This window comes from Myodes glareolus, chromosome 2 (assembly GCF_982192425.1).
Source record: "Myodes glareolus chromosome 2, mMyoGla1.1, whole genome shotgun sequence".
Classification (NCBI taxonomy): domain Eukaryota; kingdom Metazoa; phylum Chordata; class Mammalia; order Rodentia; family Cricetidae; genus Myodes; species Myodes glareolus.
This window is the reverse complement of record NC_142027.1, coordinates 114,705,282-114,727,894: the sequence shown is the minus strand read 5'-3', so window position 1 is coordinate 114,727,894 and position 22,613 is coordinate 114,705,282. Positions and strand designations below refer to the sequence as shown.

General features: G+C 47.5%; 1 protein-coding gene across 4 annotated transcripts in view; it reads right to left on the bottom strand.

Moving 5' to 3' along the window:
* Auts2 (activator of transcription and developmental regulator AUTS2) overlaps nucleotides 1–22,613 on the bottom strand; it is a 1,087,122-nt gene that overhangs the window by 132,509 nt on the left and 932,000 nt on the right. The gene's annotated exons all lie outside the window — the stretch shown is intronic.

Here is a 22,613-nt window from a genome sequence, read left to right as displayed (position 1 = left end):
CTGGCAAGGTCCTCGTCTGATCAGACTAGTCAACCGCCTCTGAGCTGGCTGGCCCGGCCCTGGCCCTGGCTCCGGCCCTTGAACAGCAGAGACCTCCTGGCACTAGAGTGAAGTCAATCTTGCCTCCAGCTGTCTGTGGCACAGTCTGCTTGCTGCTGCACAAATGGTGGTGATTCAGCCATTGGGGATGCTTCTGGGGCAGTGTTCCTGGATGTGGAAAGAGGATCCCCGGGGGAGAGCAGCAAGATGGCTCTTCCTCATTTACACTCCACACATCATTACAACCCAGCCAGGGGCTTTCCCATAAAACCTGGCCACTAAATTACCTCGGACACTTGATTCAGGGCTATTCAGGTAACCTAGGAAATAAGATGTCCCCTTGCAGGTCAACCTCAGGACATGTGATAGCCAGCTAAAGATTATTCTCAAGAAACTTTGCCCGATAAATTTGTTGTTGTTGTTGTTGTTGTTTTTGAGGGGGGAGGGGTTGGTCTTTTCTGTGAGACCCTCTCGAGCTTCTCCATATTTCCCCTCTATTAAGGTTTGCCCATGACAAGGCTAAGATCCCATCCCTCCCACCCCCAACCTGACCCAGGCCACAGCGAAAGTAATTAGTGACCATTTAGGGGCATGACAGATTGGCCAGTTGGAAGTGATGCTGAGCTCAGACTTGAAGCTCCACTGTGGTGTCTACGGCCACAGGCAACATCAGGTTTGTAGGTCTGTGGCTGCTTTCTCCCAGTTCCCAACAATTCAATCATCCAATAGCAGGAAAGGCAAGACGGCGCTCTGCTCAGAGAGACGCAGTGCCCGCATTTCCTCCTGCAAGTTCATTATCGCCTCGCCAAAGCATGACGGTGGTGTGAAATGGGTTAGACTCACGCACGGATGCCTCCGTTAACGGCCAAAGGAGGAGAGAAAGAGAGAAAGAGAGAGGGGGAAAAAAAGTCGCACATCATTAGGAATGGAATAAACGATATCAAGGCACAGAGCAGAAATGATTTGATTAGTAATTTCCAGTTTTGAAAAGATCTGGAAAACTACCAAATGACTATACAGAAGGTATGATGGAGTTCTTAATTGCTATAACTGCTCTGGGAGAATTGATGACTTGTGACATAGAATACAGCGCAGTACGCTAACACTAATAACTGTTAATTAAATGCTGCAATGATATACTCTCAAAATGCACATACAGCTTACCATAATTTCTAGATTAAAAGCTGCACTGTCAGAAGCCAAAGGCAAAGGGAAATGGGGGAGAGGAGGCAGCTCTCATGTCTGAAGTCTGCCCTGAACACAGCAGCCCAAAGACACGGCAGGGAGGGGGAATACACTTAGCTAGAGAAATGTAAAGGCTGGCTGGCTGGAGCCGGCCCTCCAGAGGGTGAGTTATTAATTCTGAAAGAAGGCTTGCCGTACCGGGCCATCTGGCAGATTTGGGAGGGATGGGTTGAGGGCTCAGCTTCCAGTTGGATCTGCTTGGCTCCCCCCAGTGATGTTTCACCCTTGGACTGAGGGTGATGCCAGGTCAGAGATATCAGGGGAGGGCATGTGGGTCCTGGAGGTGGGTCTACAGAGATGGGGGTGGGGCTCTTTTCATGGCAGGTTCAGCTCCTAATGAGTGTGGGGAGGCTAGGAGAGCTGATGGGGCTGGGAGGGTGGGAGTAATTCGCAGGAAAGCCTCATTTGAATGGAAGATAAAAGACCTCAATTAATCTCTCTCCCTTTGGGTGAGGAACGCGTGTGAGCCTGAAGGAAGATGAAGAAACACTGATGCTACTTCCAACTCAATTATCCCGGGCACAGCGCAGGGAGTGAGCTGGATGGATAGAAAAACCAAGAGGGGACCAGTACTCCTTTTTCCATCTGTTTTTGTTTTACCGAGACAAGGTTTCACGTAGCCCAGGCTAGCCTCAAACTCCCTACATAGTGAAGGACCTTGAACTTTGGATTCTCCGGCCTCGACTTCCCCAATGAGTTCTGGGATTATAGACATTAATCATCATGTCTGGTTTCCGAGGAGCTGGGGATGGTACCTGAGGCCTGACATGTGCCAGCCACGCATTCTCTTAGCTGAGCCATGTCCCTAGACCGTGACAGAGTCTCATATAGGGTAGTCTGGCCCCACAGCACAAGTTCCATATTGATCCTTGCTTTCCTGCTTCCATTAGTCATTACCAAAGCCTCCAGCAGAGGGTCTCAAAGAGGAGACCATGGAGCCAGAGAAATGCTTTTCTGCATAGGTCCAAGGAGCACTCGCTGATTGGCAGAGCTCAGTGAGGAGAGGAAAACATAAAGAAGAAGGCCTCAAACATTAAACAATACTTCAAAATGAGGAAGAGGAGGTTGCTGTTTTTCTTTTTACTTTTAATCTTTGTTTAATACCTAAGGATGACCTTGAACTCTTGGTCCTCCTGCTTCTACCTCTTGAGGGCTGGGATGACAGGTGTGACCCAGCATGCCCAGCTGAGGTTGTTTTGAGACAGAAGAAAGGTAGGCTGAGCCCACATCTGGAGAAGTACAGGAGATGGAACTTACAGAGGAGAGCTTTGGGAATTGCCTGACATTGAAAATGGCTGCTACTTCGCTTAGTTTAGTATAATGGGCCACTGTGACTGTAGGAATACAGGAAAGAGTTTGTGAAGCCTGGGGAAGACAGAGAGCCAAGGTGATACATCCTGTCAGATTTTTATAATTGACTGACTTCCTTGGATTTCCCCAGGCAACCTAGAATAAGCCCTACTCTCATGTCTCAGGACACCAGTGGTTCCCCTGAAAACCAGGGAAACCCAGCACCGGGAAAGTGGCTTGCTTGGTATAGCACTTGCCTAGCACAGAGGAAACTTTGGGTCTGATCTGTTGCCAGGCATAAACAGGTGGAGAGGTGCACACCTGTGATCCAAACACTCAAGGTGAAGAAGGCAGGAGGACCAGAAGGACCAGGGGTTCCAGATCATCTTCAGTGAATTCTAGTTCAAAGTTAGCCTGGGCCACACCACAGGAGCCCTGCGTCAAAGAAAGAAACAAGAGCGACAACGGTAATAAAGAGAAAATGCGTATGTTCCACAGTAGCAGAAGCCTGGTTCTCTTGACAGAGGTCACTACAGACATCGGTGGGTAAGAGATTAGATGTCTGAGTCTGAAAACAGCCAATGGCCTGCGTGTTGTTCATTAGACCAAAGCAAACCAAATAACAAGTAAACAAACAGTCTACAAACAAGAGAGAAATCAGAAACTCTATTTTCGGAGAGGACTCAAATTCAGTTCAGAGTCTCCATACCAGATGGCCCACAACCTCCCGTAAGCCCAGCTCCATGGGATCCTCCACCCTCTTCTGCCCTCCATGGCCGCTGCACTGATGTGCTTACTCACTCATCTTTATACATATTTATGATTAAAAATAAAGATAAATCTTTTTTTATCACTAAAATCAGAAAGGTGGGTCCCAGCAAGTGCGGGCAAGAACACGGAGAGATGAGCTCTGCTGTGCATGGCAGTCTGGAGGTAAAATTATTAACAACAAAAAGCAACCCACAATACTTACTGAAGCCAATCTCTTATCTATTTTACAACCGAGCAATATCTCCTGGGATAGACTTTAGAGAAATCGTTAGAGGTGTAGAAACTGCCCGCTGCAAGGATGTGTTTACCTGTAGGAGAGAGTTGGGAATAACCTTACATTGTAGTTTGAGTGTGATTGTGTGTGTGTGTGTGTGTGAACACTTGACTCCCCCTCCCCTGGCTGATGGTGCTGTTCGGGGAGGTTGTGAGATCTTGGGGAAGTGGAGCCTTGTAGAAGAAGGGGTTCACTGGAGGAGGGAGGGAGGGCTAGGCCCCACATCGTGTTTGCTCTCTGCTTCCTTCCTGAGGATGCAATACAACCAGCTAGCCTCCCGCTCCCGCTGCCATGTTTTCTTATCACTATGTTCTCAAACCTCAAGCCAAAATCAGACCTTTCTTCCTTCAGCTGCAAAGCGCCTTGTCAAAACAGCTCAGTTGGGAGAGAGTGAGGCTAAAAATCACAACAAAATTACCCGCCCCCTGTGTTCTTGTGGGGACGTGTGTGGGCATGTGCGTGAAGGGCAAAGGACAGTCTTGGAAAATCAGTTCTCTCCTTCTACCTTGTGGGTTCCAGGATCAAACTTCAGTCTCTAGGCTTGGCAGCAGGTGCCCTTAACTGCTGAGCCACTTTGCCACCTCCTCCTGTGATGCATTCAGTCTATCAACGAGAAAAGCAATCAATCTACCTTAGATATCTAAAAGAATATGTATTATGGTCTACAGCCCATGGACATGCTGGGGCACGACCCACAAATTAAGCAAGGCCCCAGCCTGGTTATCACTTAGACGGGAGAATGCATGGTATGCGATGCGTAGTATAGTCAGTGGGAAGGAGAAGCAACATGTGTCTGTGTGCTCCCTGGTGGACGAGCACTCGAGAAACGGTAAGATTTCCATGGAGGATGGGAACTTTAAGCCTAGGGTTGGTAAGTATTCAAGAACTGCCGGGGTTCAAATTGCATCTTGTAGGACAAGGGTGAGACTTCAAGTTTTGGAGCTAAACAGCATCCAGTATCCTGGAAGCAGCTTCATAGAGAGGGACGTTCTCTGGGCGTGACTGGAGACATCGAATGGGGCAGAACAGCCAGAGTCACAGGTGTGTCGGCTATAGAGTGGGCTGGGGTCAGACCAGACATCCAGGGTTTGGGAGAAGAGACTGCGAGCAATAACAAGAGCCCCGCCAGATGAGCCCCATCAGGTAAGAGAGCTTGCCGCTAATCCTAACAGCCAGAGTTTGACTCCCAGGACTCACATGGAGGAGAGGAAGAACACATGCAAGCGGTCCTCTGACCTCCGCTCGTGCACCCAGGCACAGGAACTTCTGTCCCCTCCCAAATAAATAAAATAAATTTATTTTTTTTTTAAAGAATATGTTGATATGTTGAGAATCAGCAGCAAAACTTGGGCTCCCAGAGTCAGAATCTGGGCTTTTAGAAGGCCCAGCCTGGAGGACACCAACCAAAAGTCAAGCTTACAGTGAGGTAGCCCACACTGGAGTTTCAAGGCAACTTTCTCCAAAAACAAACTGTCATTGTAACTGGTGGAAAAATGTCCCACTGTTCCAGGCCCACACTGCTCTCGGAGGGAAGTAAGCCCTCTTTCAATCCTCACCCACAAGCACCACCGGTCACAATGAAAGCCCCTGTGTCTAGGTTGGTTGGTATCACACATACAAACACACACACACACACACACACACACACACACCCCACACTCGTTATAAGTAAACAGTGTTCTACCCCCAGTGCATCATGGGACTTCTGAGTCGGCTTCCAACTTCGGTTGGCTTGGCATCCAATCCCCCTACCTTATACAGTGTGGTTAGGGCAATCTTTCTTTCCTTCCTGTAAGTTTGTTTTTCAGAAGTTGGTTCAACTCATACTAAATGAGTCAAGTATTGGGAGCGCTAACGTTTTTCTCTTGGGAGAATCCTAAGTGCTAGGAAAAATTTCCTGTCTCATGCCCAGCTTGCCTCCTACCGTTTGGGCTGCCATCAGCATCTGGATGCACTATACTTTAAAACGTTTTTTTTTAATACATGTGCCCCCCGCCCCGCTCCCTGTATGTGTGTGTGTGTGTGTGTGTGTGTGTGTGTGTGTGTGTGTGTGCGCGCGCACATGCGCGCATGTGTAGAGCCAGAAGTGTCTTGCATTGCACGTCCAGTTTTTTCCATGAGCTGTCGAAATCCATCCAGTGCCTTACCAGTCTTGTAAAGTAATCTTTGGTACTTACTTTTCTTTAAAGATTTCTTTATTTATTACATATACACACACCAGAAGAAGGCACCTGATCTCATTATAGATGGTTGTGAGCCACCATGTAGCTGTTGGGAATTGAACTCAGGACCTCTGGAAGAGCAGTCACTGCTCTTAACCATTAAGCCATCTCTCTAACGGCTTTCTTTCTTTCTTTCTTTCTTTCTTTTTTTTTTAAAAAAAAGAGCTGAATGGCCTGAGATAAATACATCCATAAACTATCTGCATCTTAGCCTCCACAAGAAAGAGCCCACAATGCTCCCCTAGACATGCCCTACACCCTAGGGAATGCAATCTGCCCTGCATTAGAACTACAGATATGCTTTCTTCTTGCCTGTCTGACAGCCTTGATCCCTTAAAATGCCTCGCCCTCATCACAGAAAATGATGTGCTATAATGTTTTCAATTTTTTTTTCTCTAAAATCCTATGAAATGGGGATAGGGGAGGTGGCTCCGTGGGCAAAATGCTTTCAGTGCAAGGAGGACCCAAATTTGGACCCCCAGCTGTAGAAAGCTGGCTATGACAGTGGGTGTCTTTAACGTCAGCGCTGGGAGCAAGGAGGTGTGTAGAGGATTCTTAGGGCTTGCTGGCCATAGACACCAGCCAAACTGGTGAGCTCCAGTTTCAGTGAGACTGTCTCAAAAAAACAGGTGGAAACCTATTGAGGAGGACACTATGCGGATCTCTGGCCTGTATATGCACGTGTAGACAAACATACACACACCCGTGAACACCATGCATGCTCACAGATACGTACATACTGAGTCTCATGAAAGGTAATCAGAAGAGCGCATTGGCCCCCGTTGGCTAAGATGCCCCAAGTGAGGCTGAACTGGGTCTATCAGGAAGGGGATGGAGGCTTCCTTCCTCCTGGTTTCCAACAGAGAAATAGACCATATCAAGTAGCCCAGACTGACTCCGTGGCCTGTGTGAAAGGTGGAATTGAGAGGACTGACTTCCTTCAGAGCTGGTCTTAGACACAGAAGAGGGAGAGGCGGTAACCACCTACCAAGGCGGGTGTGGTGGTGAATGCTAGCACCCAGGATTGAAGGCAGGAGCACCAGGGGTTTAAGGCTAGCTTGGGCTACATACTGAGTTTGAGGCTAGGCCCATATGGTGGAGAGAAGTGACTCCCTCAGGTTGATTTTTTTGTTTGTTTGTTTGTTTTTGTTTTTTGAAATAGGCTTTCTCTGTGTGTGTGGCTTTGGAGTCTGTATTGGTACTTGGTCTGTAGCCCAGGCTGGCCTTGAATTCACAGATATCCGCCTGTCTCTGCCTCCCACATGCTGTGATTAGAGGCCTGCGCTGCACCACCACTGCCCAGCTCTCAGGTTGTCTTGTTAGATGTAACACATAAATAAAATATTTTTTATCCTTTTATTCCCCCCTTTCTTTTTAAACAAAGGGGCTGTGGATATAGGTCAGTTGACAGAGTGTCTGCCCAGGATGCACAAAGACCTGGGTTCTGTCCCCAGGACCATTTAAACTATGTATAGGAGCACATGCTTCTCATTCTAGAACTGAGGGAGGGTGAAGGCAGAAGGTTCAGGAGTTCAAGGTCATCCTTGACTGTTTAGTGAATTTGAGGCCAGTCCAGGAGATGAGAGATCCTTTCTTAAAAATAAAAAAAAAAGAAGAAAAATTACTACCCCTTACTCGGGTCACGAGTCTGATATTTCATCTGGCTTTCTCCGAAACCTGGGCATTTTATATTTTCTTTCCTTTAGTGTGAGGGCTCTATAAAAGAAGGGAGGGTTTTGGTGTGGCAGTGATGGCGGTGGCGGCGGTGGAAGCAGGGAGTTGCTGGTTGCTGGTGGGGAAGAGGCATGGAAAAAAATTATCCTTTGACATATATTATGCGCTTAATCTTTCGTGGCAACTTTTTTACATTTGTAAGAGTTATGGATTTTAAAAGTCAGGGCTAAGATGTCTTAATGGGCATTCACCCCCCTTGGAAGGAGAAGCAGGGCTGGTGTATGTTAGTCAGTTGTTAGCTTTACAGCTTCTTTTCTGCACTAAAAGTGACAAGCTGAACGCATTATGGAGAGCTCAGATGTGTTATGCAGATGAAGCCGGCAGCAATATCTGCCTGCTCGCTATTATTTATGATGTCTATATAATACAATGGACTGAGATTTAAGCCATTGTGATGCAGTTTGTTTTCCAGGGTGCTAACGTACAGCACATTTTACCGAGAATTGCATCTCTGTTACATATTAATCAAATCCATCTTACACAGAGCTCTTACACTGTAAACTAAAGGGGGAGAGGGGGAAAAAAAGATTAAAGCGCTTGGCTTTTCCTCAGCTGTCAAGGACTAGCAATAAAATAATAATAAGGGCTTCTAAATAACGTGTGTGTGACAGGCCTGGGCTCGCTCGCGCAGTCCTTTATAGAGGTTAACTACAAAATAAGTTCCAGTGAGTGATCGGGAACGGGCATGCGTGTAATACTGTAATGCCAACGGCGGCATAATTCTTGAAAAGTTCATTTGCACAGAATCCTCCGACTTGATGAGGCAAAGTTTGGAGCCTCTTGAATCATTCTGTCACGGTGGGCGGCATGGGTGAGGCCTGCTCTGAAGTTTACGGTCCTCCCGCTTTTCAGCTTTGCCTCAGCTGTGGTCCATTAAAGACCGAGAGCTGCGTCCCCCAGTGCCCAAGCCGGAGTTTACTGCTGGAGGAAGTCATGGGAAGCTGCTTTTACGATGCAGTGCATTCAAAAGCTGCGGAGTTAAGTGGTTTGCGGGTCATTTGTGTGTGAGTGTGTGTGTGTGTGTGTGTGTGTGTGTGTGTGTGTGTGTGTACAAGCATGCATGTACACATCCATGCTTGTGGATATCAGACATCAACAGAGGGCTGAAACTCTTCAATTTGGGTAGCCTGACTGGGCAGCAAGCTCTAAGGACCCTCCTGTCTCTTGCCTCCCTAACACTGATATTTTGAGTATGCACTGATCCCTCGCTTCCCCCAGCTTTGCATATGGATACTGGGGATCTGGACTCAGGTCCGCAAGTTTGTGTAGCAGGCACTTTAGGAACAGAGCCATCATCCCAATCATTCAGGCTTGTTGCTACTTAGGGCTTGGGGAGAATAGAAACTCCTTGTAACAAGTACTAGAGAGATGGCTTAGAGCAGAGGTCCTCAACCTTCCTAATGCTGTGACCCTTAATACAGCTCCTACCCCAATCATAAAATTATTTTTATTGCTACATCATAACTGTAATTTTGCTACCATTAGGAATCGTAATGTAAATATCTACTTTCTAATGATCTTAGGTGAACCCCTGTGAAAGGGTCATTTGACCTCCGAAGGGGTTGTGACTCACATGGTTGGGAAATACTGGCTTAGTGGTTAAGAGTGCTTACTATTTGCCGGACGATGGTGAAGCACGTCCTTAATCCCAGAACTTGGGAGGCAGAGTCAGGTAGATATCAGTGAGTTCAAGGTCAGACTGTACTACAAAGCTAGTTCCCAGACAGCCAGGACTATTACACAGAGAAACCCTGCCTCAAATACAAACAAACAAGAAAAACTAGAACAAAAGAGTGCTCACTATTCATTGATGAGGACTGAAGTTAGGGTGCTGGCACCCCTGTGAAGTGGACCACAGGACCTGTAACTCCAGCTCCAAAGTATCCAACATCTTCTTTCAGTCTCTGCGAGCTCTCTGCAAGCATACATGCACGCATGCACGTGCGCGCACACACACACTTTTTAAAGGGAGGATAATGAACATGTGACTCTCTTCAGGCAAAAGCATACTGGGAAATATTCAAGAGGCCCCTGTTTGTTCAACTCTAGAGTCTTGCATAAAGATTGCAGGTTACAGGCCCGATGACTCCCCAGTTCATGTCTTCCCCAGTTCATGTCTCCCCCAGCAAGAAAATCCACCAGCATGCCACCGTCATCCCAGCGCACTTCTCAGGACACAGTGATGTGCAAAGACAAGAGGGGAAGCCGTTTTTCCTGGGAGTTAACGAAGACCCTGAATTTGTCCCTGTCCCAGCAGTTAAGTCACAGTGGTTTGAGAATCCACCTATCTACCCCAAAGCTCAGAGTCCAAAATTTATATTCCCTTGGCAGACCACCTATGTAACCAGCCCCAACGCAGCCGTGCTTGGGAAAATCATCCTCCTTCCACAATGCCTCCCTCTTCTTAGCTCCCAAGGGCTCTGGATTATGGGTAGCACTATATTCCTCCTGTTTTCTGCATTCTTTACCGTTGCTAAAATGAATGCCTACTATTTGGATTATTAAAATAGCATCAATTTAAAATACTTCTCTTGAGGGGCTAGAGAGTAGCTCAGCAGTTCAGAGTGCTTGCTGCTCTTGCAGAAGATCCAAGGTTAGAATTATGCTCCCAGGACCTACATTGGGCAGTTCAGGGGATCTTGTGCTACACCCTCTCTGGCCTTTGTAGGCATTGTATACATGTGCACATGGACACACATAGGCACACAATGAAATCAAATAAACACATCCCAATACAATAAAATAAAAAGAGCAGAGTTCTGCCTGAGTGGGATGGGCAGGTAGAAAACCAGGGACCCTTGTGGTGGGTAGAGAGAAGAGGTTGGGTGGGGAGCAACCCCTGTGTAACTGTTGAGGAGGAGCAAGCAGAAGAGAGAGAGACAGATGGAGCAAAATTGGAGTGACAGGCCCTTCAGCTGCTCCTTCTAGCTCTGCAACAACTTGCTAGAAGATTCTTCCATATTACAGTTCACTCACCCATTCCATGTCTCCTGGAGTATTTACTCAAGCACTGGAAGGCTTCTAACAGGCAAAGGGGCCAATGCAGTTGAATGAAGTCATCCTTGTCTGTTCTTCCTTCCAGTGACCTTTTAGTGTATGTGACTTAAAGGTCCCTGTGTAGCCTCCCCGAGCGGGTAAGGGAACACTGGTAGCTTCAAGAGGGTGATGTTTCGGGTCATCAGTGAAGCTGCTGTGCCCTCGGTAGCCCAAAGATATCTGTCTGTGCCCTAACAGCCAACTGTGACCACTCTAATTCCATTCTCGGTGGACCCACACGGTGTGCAAGACAGGAAAGCTGGTGCCTAGAAAGGGCGGGAGGAAGAATCTTCGAGAGCCGTAAAAAGGAAGAAGGGTCCGGAGATGACCTGAGAGCCGGAGGGGGAAGAAAGGAGGAGAGGCCAGATCAAGCTGGAGATGGGGATCATGGCAAGAGGGAGGGGAGAGGCCTAAAGACTAGCAGGAGGCAACCGTGGGAGGCTCCCTCCCTATCAGAGAAGCAGCCGCAAGACAAGAGCGTAGAAGGCAGCAAGGAGGTTAGAGAGCGACATTAGGAAGCCTGGAGTCCTCCCTTAGCCATCTCACCCATGAATGAGTGAATGATTTTAATTAGAAACCAGCATGGCTTTCCTCAAGCCTCCTTTGAGAAGCTTTGGCCCTACAGGGATGGACTGTGAGGAAACCAACTCCTCCCTATCCTCGGCAGTCCTGCGCTGGTGCCTTCTTCCTTCCTGCTGTTATTCAGATGGTTCTGTGCTCTGGTTTGCTTCCCCACTGACAATGGTCGCCCCTGATTGCTCTTGAGTAGGAGTGGACATCTGGAATCGCACTGACTAAGAGAAGTCCTCCCTCCCACGGCCCCTCCCCTCGGCTATTTTCTAGCACTGGCTGGAGCCTGGCCTTGGAGACACTTCCGCCATGGATACTGACCATCTCATTTCTTAGTCTCCAAGGGGCTTTCCATCCATCCCCCTCTGACCTGCCAGCGGGAGAGATGACCTCCCATTTGTCCTGCTTATTGCTGGTAATAACCATTAGGGACAATGGCAGCAGCTCACACCTGCTGCCTGGCGAGGCTGGCAGACCAGGGCTCTGCAGGAGGCCAGAGATGTAAATCCCTGGCCTTTTCATCACTTCCTTGTGGTCACACAGCTGTAGTGAGGGAGACAGGGAAAGATGCAGCTTGGCCAGGGCTTGCCTGCTCCTTGTCAGGTTAGTGGACTCTGGCCTAGGATTGCTTGTAGGCTAATACAAGCCACTGTGCTGGGCTGAGGCCGTAGCTCAACTGATACAATGTTTGCTTAGCATGTGTGAAGACTTGGCTTTGGTTCCCAGGACCACATAACTTGGGCATGATGTTGCGTGTGTGGGGGAGGGGGGTAGGGGTGGGATTAGAAGTTCAAGGTCATCCTCAGCTACATAGCAAATTTGGGGTCAGCCAAGGATACATGTGACCCTGTGTTAAAAAAAAAAAAAGGTGCTGTTTGGCCTTTGTTTGCCTCAGCTACTCATTCTGAGACTATGGGTCAGGAGATTCAAGGTAATAGCATTGCATTCTTTGCATAACCATTTCTTTGTGATGAGTGGCTTCCTTCTTGAGCATCTCCACAGTAGCTCTTGTAGTCTCGAAAAGGATGTTAGGAACATCTAAGACAAAACTTGTGACAATAGGGTCCTCCCTGATAACCCCTTTATCATAGCTAAGATTAACCACTGAGGAGAATCCGAATCCAGTGGCCCAAACCCCTCACAACACTCTTCCAAAATGTCCCACACATATCAGCCGTGTGGACAGGCGCAGGGCACATCCTTCCTGCCACCGAGTCGCCAGCCCTGCCCCTTTCATCGTCTTTGAGGCAAGCCAACAGCCTGAGAGCAGGCAGCAAGCAAGCCGGGCCCCAGCCCTGCTGTAAAGTATTAACTCATACTGAACACAGTTTGTCTCCGAGGACCCTCTTGGCCCCTTCGTCATCCTGTGCTGACATTTTAATCGTGCTTTTGTGGGAGCTGGCTGGCAGTTTGTCATCGGGAATGGCGCGGCGAGGGGCCAGAGCGGGTTGCTGGCTGTGTCGGCTGCTGAGGGAAGCGGCCCATTCTGACAGACTGAGCAATAATCTGAACTTACTGCACAGAGCCTGTGGGACACCAGCCGGGCCGCTTTATCTTCTTCATTAAAGTGCGCTCAAAAAAAAAATCCATTTTCCTTTAAAGTCTCAGGAACAGATGGAGTAAAATTAATTGCGCCATTACGTCCCGATAGACAATACCAGAGTGGTTTTCTTTCAACTGTGCATGTGTGTTACAAAGTGCTCTTCGTAAAAGGCAATTACTGCAACATTTGCCATAAAATAAAGGTTGCTTTAATGGGCAATAAACACAGGCTTCAAATTTTGTATGAAATGGGTCTCCAAAGGGCGCTGTTAGAGGCAGCTCAAAGGCACGGCTGACTTTAGTATTTCTGCTCGGGCTTCAGCTCAGCTAGTTGGGAGAACAATGATCTCCTCCCCCCCTCCCCCCCCCCCCCCCCCGGACGCATTCTGATAGAATTATACATGTGAGCTAGAGTCACTGTCTGGGCACCTCTTGCCAGATTTCTCTGGTTAGCAACTAGCAGGCATGAGAGACAGGGAGGAGAGATGAGAGAGAGAGAGGGAGTTCACTAGGGTACCATCCAGGGCAGAACCCTCTGCCAAAGACGAAAGGCAAGTGACAGGCTGCTAGTTCACGGGGGATGGAGAACACATCTTCCCTCTCTTAGGTCAGGTGAGGGTTTCTAGCAAATTCTTGGCAGCAGGGCTCAGTGAGAAATCTATAGTCATGTATATTTAGAGCCATTTAGGCCTGAGATTTGGCAAAAGGCAAAATAGCTTGTGCTTTACGACCGAGACAAAAATGAGGATCATGAGAAGGCCTGGAAGGAGATTGACGGCCAGGCCCTCTGGCCAGGGCCTCCCTTTCTGCTCTCCCAGGACAGGGATGAGAGGCTGGAATTCACAGTGCAATTCAAATCTCCACCAGCTCTGCTGGAGGAGCCTGCTTCTGAGTCCTCTGCCCTTTCTTTAGGAAACCTCACATTAAATCTTCCTCTTCTCGTCGACACCTCGGATGGGGGCGGAATGTAAAGGAGATCAGAGATTCATTTCACTCCACCATATTTCCACATTTCGGTAATTACAAAGTTAGCATGACATATAAATGATCCATTAATTGAAATATGGACGACACCAACTCCAATATTTATGGCATAAATCCATATTTCATTAAATAAATCCGATAAGCAAATATATCACGGAGAACGGGAGGACATTTTTATTTAAGCACGAGATCAAAAGCTCGAGGACTGTTTTCCATCCAAAATAATAGAGCTACAGCTTGGGGGAAAAATGCCTAGGACATTTGGAATTAGGTAGGGCTGGTGAGACAGAAAGGCTGACAGTGTGGAAAAGTGACTGTAGGGAAATGGGGCCTTGGCACACATGGCCAGGGGTACCAGCAGCCACTAGCTGCTGCTGTCTGAAATGTGCCACCCCAGTTCAGAGAACCAAGGGGTGGCCTGGGGTAGCAGTTAGTCTCTGGGGAGTCTTTAGCGGCTCCCAGCAGAACATACAGGCTTTCCTCTCTGTGTTCAATTTTTATGACACTCTATTGTGTTTATTATTATTAATTATTAATTATAGACAGGGAACCTTGATGCCCAGTCTAGCCTCAAATTTCTCACATAGCTAGGGATGACCTTGAACTCCTGGATCCTTCAGCAGCCACTTTCTAAATGCTGGTATCACCAGTATTCTTGTTTAATTTGTTTGTTTGGTTTTGGTTCTGTGAGAAAGGGTTTCTCTGTAGTTTTGGGGCCTGTCCTGGAACTAGCTCTTGTAGACCAGGCTGGCCTTGAACTCACAGAGATCTGCCTTCCTCTGACTGGGATTAAAGGTGTGCGCCACCACCACCCGGCTCTTCTTGTTTTAATTTTTAAATAGCATTTATTTATTTTACGTGTGTGTGTGTGTGTGTGTGTGTGTGTGTGTGAGAGAGAGAGAGAGAGAGAGAGAGAGAGAGAGAGAGAGAAAGAGAGCGCGCACATGTGTATGGAGATCAGAGGACATCTGGTGGTAGCTGGCTCTCTCTTACTGCAGAGGTCCTAAGGACTGAATGGACATTGCCAAGCTTGTTGGCAAGCACCCTTTCCTACTGAGCCTGTTCACTGGGTCTTACTTTTACATTTAAAAATTTCTTTTATTTTTAAAACTATGTGTAGGAGTGTGTATGTCTGTGTGGAGCTATGTGCAAGTGAGCGTGGCTTCCCAAGGATGCCAGAAGGGGGAGTTGAGTACCCTGGAGCTGTAGTTACAGGTATTTATGAGCCATCTGATGTGGGTGCTGAGAAATGAACCACTGAGTCATCTCTCTAGGCCCCTTATTTTATATTATTTTTTGAGAGAAGGCCTCATGATGTTATCCTGGCTGGCCACGAATTCTCCATCCTACTGGCTCTGCCTCCTGAGTGCCGGGATTAAAGGTGTGTCTGCCACCACAGCTGGTTCAGTGTGACATTTAAACACACGCATCATGCCACCCCTAACATTTCTCATTTCTTTGGGCTGAGAATCTTCAAGACCCTCCCTACTAGCTACTTTGAAATGATCAGCTAATTTGAGGCACTCAAGAGTACCCTATTTGCTATAGTATACATTGTCCTCCTTCCACCTGTACCCTGTACCCATTATCCACCCTCTCTTCATCTTGGGAGGCGGAGAAGTAACTCTCAATAGCAGTGTTTCACTCATAAAATATTCAGTTTCAAAGGGGAAACACAACACAACAGACAGCAAGCTGTATCGCTTCTTAAAAGACTCCTATCCTACGGGCTGACAAGACGGCTCAACATAACGGTACTTGCCTCAGAGCTTGATGACCCACGTTTAATGCCAGGAACACTCACATGGAGGATGTAAAGAACTGGCTGCTACAGGTTGTCCTCTGATCATCACACATACGCTAGAGCACTTGCCCCTCCCCCTCCCCAATAAAACACAATTAAAACAAAAACTTTTATAGGCTGGGTATGGTGACTCCCAACTCTAATCTGAGCACTTGGTAGGTAGAGGCAGGTGGATCTCTGTGGGTCTGAGGCCAGCTTGGGATAGTTCTGAACCAGCCCGGATTGCACAGGAAGACCCTGCCTCAAAACAAACAACACGATACCCAAAAACCTTTGCCTTCCAGAACACACTACAAGTCCTTTGGCCTCAGATCCAGAGTCCAGAGAGCCTAAATGTTGCAGAATCCAGAGTCTCTCTTTAAGGTAATGAGTACAAAGCAAAATATCAGGATACTATTTATTGTAAATGTACATTTGTGAAAATTTAAAGCCCAATGAGACTCAACAAAAATCCATCACCAGGTAGCTGAATGATGAAATTCCTAGGCAGTTGGTCATGGCAAGGCACACCTGTAATCTCAGCACTAGAGAAGCCCAGGCAGGACGATCAGGAGTTAGAGGCCAGCCTGAGCTCTACAAAGACAAACTGCCTAAAACGTAAACAGATACATACAGAGATGGAGGAGAGATACACAGCTTGCATGAAATGGTGGGTGGGTGGACAGATGACAGAGAAATACACAGGTGACAGACATAGGTAGAAGACAGTACAGATGGACCATGCGCACACAGATCCATGGATGACAGATGGATAAGACTGAAGGTAGAGGGCAGATAGATTAGATGATAAAGGATGGACGGATAGATGACAGGGTTCTAATTTCATCTGTTCTGTGATTAAAAAATAACCGATTCAGAAAAAAAAACAACAACAATCTAGAGGTGGAGGAGTTTATTTTACCCACAATTCCTGGTTATGGGGCATCAGAAGCAAGAATTCAAGATAACAGGGACTTAAACACACCTACTCGCTAAAGCAGAGAAGACGAGAGCACGCATGCTTCTCGCTCGAGGTCTCCTTGGAACACTTCCCCAGCTCAGGACACAGACCCAGAGACGACTGCACCCACTTTTAGGCTGGGTCTTCCTGCACAATTTAACACAGTCAATTCAAGCTAAATTATGACAGGTTATAAATAATCATAGGCCAAGTTAACACAGACAACTCCTACTACTGAGACTATTTCCAGGTGGTTCTCGATTATGACAACTTGGCAACTAGAACGAACTATCACACACAGATAGATAGATGATAGATGATCAATAGATTTGAAAACTAAGGAAACTGCAGGATCCCCTCCAGGAGCTGAGGCCTTGGCAGAGCCCCCTACGCCAGCTTCAGCTACAAGGGCTTTGGAATAAATTCCCCACCAGGCAAGAAGCAAGCTGTGGGCACAGAGGAGTCCTATATCCCAATCTTCTGGTCTCCACATGGTCCCCAGACTGACACACACACCACTCCACTCCTACCCTGTGCCTCAGCCACACTCACCAGCCACATTTTAATTCCGAGCCACCTTCTCCACACCTCCCTTCCTGTGGACACAAGCGTTCACTTGCCAGGCCATGGTGAGTGGCAAGTGCGGGTAGGTAACCGGTTTCAGGCACTTTGGAGCTCAGTTCCAACACCGTTGCTGGGAAGTCTTTCCCTTCAAAAAGGAAGAGGGTCCGGAGACCTTCTTTGGAACTCCCGGGCCAACTTTTATCAGCAGCTTGATTGCATAACAGAAACAAACAGTTTTTACTTTCACTGGGTACACGGAAGGTGCTAGATAAACATCGATACACTGGATGAGTGAATGAGAGATCAAAGCACCCCCCATTTTCCACTGCCACTACAGGTTCCTGGTGAGGCCAGACACCTGGCTTGGAATAAGACAAGGAAAGGCATGAAGTGCAGCCAACAGCATGTTGTACAATTCTAGTTCTAACCAGATACGCTGCACGCCTGAAATCCCAGCACTTGAGAGGCTAAAGTAGGCGGTCCCTGAGCTGGAGGCCAGCCTGGCAACGCATGTAGAGATAACCTGGTCTCAAAGCCCCCACAGAATTCCAGTGCTGCCTCCTGTGATCTCGGGTCGCTATGAAACTACACAAATTGTGACTCACTATTGACCCAGATGTAATATGGAGCTGGCATTGATTAACACCTGAAGATTGAGTCCACAGTTTTCAACTCTGCATGCATTAGAAACACCCAAAGAATCAGAACAGTAGACGTTACTGCCTACTACCAACCTCAGAGACAACCCTTTTGCAGTGGTGGCATACTATTAGTATTTTCTGTATTTGTCTGTAGTTTTGGGGATTGGACAAAGGGCCTTAAGAATGTTATGCAAAAAATTTACCATTGAGCTGCACCCCAGCCCCTCACTGGGGGATTCTAGGCAGATGCTCTACCTCTGAGCCACATTCCCAGCCTCTCACTGGGGGATTCTAGGCAGGGGCTCTACCACTGAACAACATCCCTGGACTTCACTTCACTTTTTATTTTATTTTATTTTTTTAAGATTTATTTATTTATTATGCATACAACATGCTGTTGGCATGTCTGCCTACATGTCAGAAGAGGGCACCAGATCTTATTACAGATGGTTGTGAGTCACCATGTGGTTGCTGGGAATTGAACTCAGGTCCTCTGGAAGAACAGCCAGTGCTCTTAACCTCTGAGCCATCTCTCCAGCCCCCACTTTTCATTTTAGATGGTCTTGATAAGTTACCCAGGCTGCGTTGTAACCAGGTTGGTTACTTTGTAACCAGCCCAGTCCTTGGACCTAATATCCTCCTGCCTCAGCATGGCAACACCCAATCTAGCTACTCTGATTAGCGGTCTGAAAATCCTTTCAGATCACATAGAGTTGATAATTGACAACTTAGCCCTTTCCACACATAGATTACTGGATAAGACCTCCATTTCTGACACTTTAGTCCATGTTGGATATGGTCACAGCGTATCTGTGGTCTAGCACGTCTCAAATCATTATTTCTGCTCATGAGCACCCAGAGCAAAATGCCTGTGTGGAGAGCTATGACAGTGCCCTCCCAGTAGGTCATTCAGTAACGCCGGCCGACTGACACAAAGCACTCACTAGAGATCAACAGAAATTAGACAAGTCCTTCCTATTCAGGAACCTTATATCTTAGGTCACATCACAGCAGAAGGTGACAAAGAACTTCTGTAAGCTAAGAAAACTAACCACGCCACGTGAGGGTGCATGTAACACCTCTCCAAAGCATAGCTGTGCGTTAAGTATTCAGTCACCCCAGAGATGTCGAATGTGTGGGTGAAACAGAACCCCAACAGCTCTCAGTCAGGGGGTATCTGTGAAGCCAAACTGGTCAGTCATTATTTCCCTTCTGCTTACTGTCATATGTGTACTCTGAGCACTGCTTTAGCGCACCATGAAATGGAAGGTTCTAGAAACTCAGGAGTATACAAGTAGTCAATGGATATCATTATGCACTGGTGTGTGTGTGTGTGTGTGTGTGTGTGTGTGTGTGTGTGTGTGTGCGCGCGCGCGCGCGCATGCGCGCACACCTGTGCACATTCTTAAATGTGTATATGCATATACAAGCTAGAGGAAAACCTCAGCTGTTACTACCCAGGTACCATCCATTTGGTTTCTGAAACAGGCTCTACCTGGTCTACAGTAGTCAGTGATCAGCAGGGATTCTCTGCACCCCTCACTACCCTGGCTTGTCTCTTAGCACTGGGTTCTGGGGAGCGAACTCAAGTTCTCAGGCGTGCACAGCAAGAACTTGATGGACCGGGCCATCTCCGTAGCCCCCACTGATGGGCGCCACAGAGGTTAGCCCTGTAATAGAAAGTGTGGATCCTGGGATGTGAAAGAGGATTCTAAGTTAAGCACCAGCGAGCTCTCTGGGTGCACAGGAGGAACCATGCTCTAACCCAGCATCAAGCCCAGCTGGCTGTGAAGGGGCATCAGCAACAGTCTTGCAAGGAGGCTGCTGAGCCAGGGCATGCTTGGGCTCTCCTCCCTGCTGGACTGAACTCTCATTCACTGGCAGAGAAAGAACCTGTGGGGACTTCCCACTGCCGCGTGCAGATGGGGCTTAATGAACGTGGTGATGGTAATGACGATAATTATTCAAATTCTTCCCCATCCCTGTGCCCTTGGGAGGCCGGAGCTGCCTCTGTTATCTGACTAAATCTGAGAGGTGACCCGTTTCCTAAGTTTATTCTGTATTGTCTTCCTTCACAGTATATACTCAGCGCACTAATCCCCATGTGTCGGGCAGTATGTCAGGAGGCTATGCACAAGAGTGTAGTGAAGACCAGCAAGACTTGTTGGAACACCCGGAGGTCTTTGTGACATTTATGCTATGTAGGTTTTGGGGTTCTGCACAGGGGTAACCTTTAAACACAGATAAAAACAGTCCAACAAGAGTTCATCTGTGTATGCCTCATCAACATAACGAGAAAATAATTCAAAAAGAATTAAAATAAAAAGATCAACACACTACATTTATTGTAACTAAAATAGAAAGTAAAACACCTGATTAAGAAAGAAAAAGCAGGGTTGGGATGAAGTTCAGTTGGTAGAACACTTGTTGAGCACACACAGAGCCCTTGGGCTCCATCCCAGGACTGAATAAACTAGGCATGATGGCTCGCACTGGTAATGCCACCACTCTCTAAGTGAAGGCAAAGTCAGAAGAATCAGAAGTTCAAGGTCATCCATAGTGAGTTCAAGTGCAGCCTGGGGGCACTTTAAGAAACTGCTTCAAAAAAAACCCAAAGCCCCCTACAAACAAATAAAACTAAAACAGAAAATGATGCACCTAAATAAGAAAGAGAAGCTGGGCTGGGGATGTGGCTCAGTTTGTGGAGTAACCACCCAGCAGTCACAAGGCCCTAAGGTAGATTATCAGCACTGCACAGGGCTGGGCATGGCGGTGCACATCTGTAATCTCACAACTCCGAAGGTGGAGACAGGAGGATGGGGAGTCTAAACTCACCCTCACACAAACAGTGGTTCCCAACCTTCCTAACACTGCAACCCTTTAATCAGTTCCTCAGGCTGTGGTGACCCCCGACCATAAAATTATTTCATAACTGTAATTTTGCTACCGTTATGAATTGTAACATTATATATGGTTTGCAGGATATCCGATACACAATACCTGTGAAAGGGTTGTCCGACCCCCAAAGGGGTTACGACCAATATAGATTGAGAACCATGGATACAGAGTTTGAGGATAGCCTGGGCTACATGAAACAAACAAACAAAGCAAAGCCTAAAACACATGAACAAACAATACAACTGAAACAGAAAACCAACTTCTTGCTTGAAGAAAGGGAAACCAAAAAATATAGCCACGAATGTTGATCGAGGGCACTACACCTTAAGTATGAAGTCTGGGGCGAACTGGGTTATGGGATCTGCATTTGCACTGATGGAAAGTCCCACCGCTCTGGGTGTTACGCAATACCTCACAGGAATGGTCTGCACTGTCTGTCATGAGCGATTCTCACAGCACTGGCAAGTTATCTTCCTATTGATTTTTTTAAGTTATTGATAAACCTGAGGCATATACACTGAAGTATGACCTGTCAGAGTAAGTTCTATCGGGCAAGATAAGTGGAGCTACTGTTCAACTCCGCAGTTCCCAGGTAGTCTCACGAGATGGAAAGAGCGTGTGGCTTACCAACATCTGGGAGGGCATCCTTGCGCTGTTCTTCAGGGGGTAAATAACGGAGCAACACTAGGCGGGAGCTTGCCAGGCAGAGTGCTTACCTAGCACCTGAGAAACCTAGGTTCTGCCCTAAGTACTGGATACATCAGGTGTGGAGATGCATGTCTCTAATCCCAGTACTTGGGAGGTGGACACAGGCCAATCAAGAATTCAACATCACCTTCAGCTACCTAGTGAGTTTGAAGCTAGCTTGGGGTACATGAACCCTATTTTTTTTAAATATTTATTTATTTTATTTGTTTATTATGTATACAATATTCTTTCTGTGTGTATGCCTGAAAGCCAGAAGAGGGCACCAGACCTCATTACAGATGGTTGTGAGCCACCATGTGGTTGCTGGGAATTGAACTCAGGACCTTTGGAAGAGCAGGCAATGCTCTTAACCACTGAGCCAACTCTCCAGCCCCCCATGAACCCTATTTTTAAAGACAGTATACAACCTGAGGTCTGCTTCTTTTTGATAGCTAATGATCACTATTTGGGGTGGTTGACTTTCTGAGAAGGTGCCCAGAACCTGGTCCAGGATACAAAGTGACTAGCTCCCTAATACTCCTGTAGTCATGGTCTTCTCTACTTTGATGACCAGTGTCCTCAAACTGTGAGCTAAAATACACCCTTCTTTCCTTAAACCACATGTGTCGAGTATTTTGTTAAGGTAATAGGTACCTAACGTACATGCTCAGTAGTACGATGGGGGGTCGATGTAAAGAAGTGACCCTCTGCTTGTCTTTGTAGATCAGGTACACTGGCATTCTTCACCTCTTGGTCTCCCAACATTCTGCGTCTACTAGACCTTCTCTCGCTGTCACGGTCTGAACGTGAAATATCTTCACAGGCTCATGTGTTTGAATACTCTGCCCTCACTTGTTTTTTTTGGGGGGGGGGATGGGGGAGGTAGACGTAGGGTAAGAGCGGGTCACTGTAGCAGCCACTGAGGTTTTACAGCTGGGTCCCACTTCCTGCTCACTTTCTCTCCTTCCTAACTGCAGATGGGACACACCATGACCAGCTGTCTCATCATCCTGCCACGCCTTCCACTCCGTGGGGACTGCACCCTCACCAAAGTGAGCCACAGTGAACCCGCCCTCCTTTACGCTGCACCACATCAGGTATCTGCGGACAGCAACCAACGAGAAAAGCAACTGATACACTAGCGCGCCATCCCCGAACCAGCTCAGAAGAAGGCGGGGCCAAGAGCCTTAGTTAGCCAGGGCTCCTTCTGGCCACCTCCTAGAACCCTCCTGGCAAAGCCTCCCTTTCCCACGTCCCCATTTCCCTCCCTGACTCTTTGTTGGGTGCCAGAGAAGGAGAAAAACAATAAAGAGGACGAGAACACAACGAGAAAGGCCATGACCCAGTGCCAGGCAGCCGAGAGTGGCAGAGA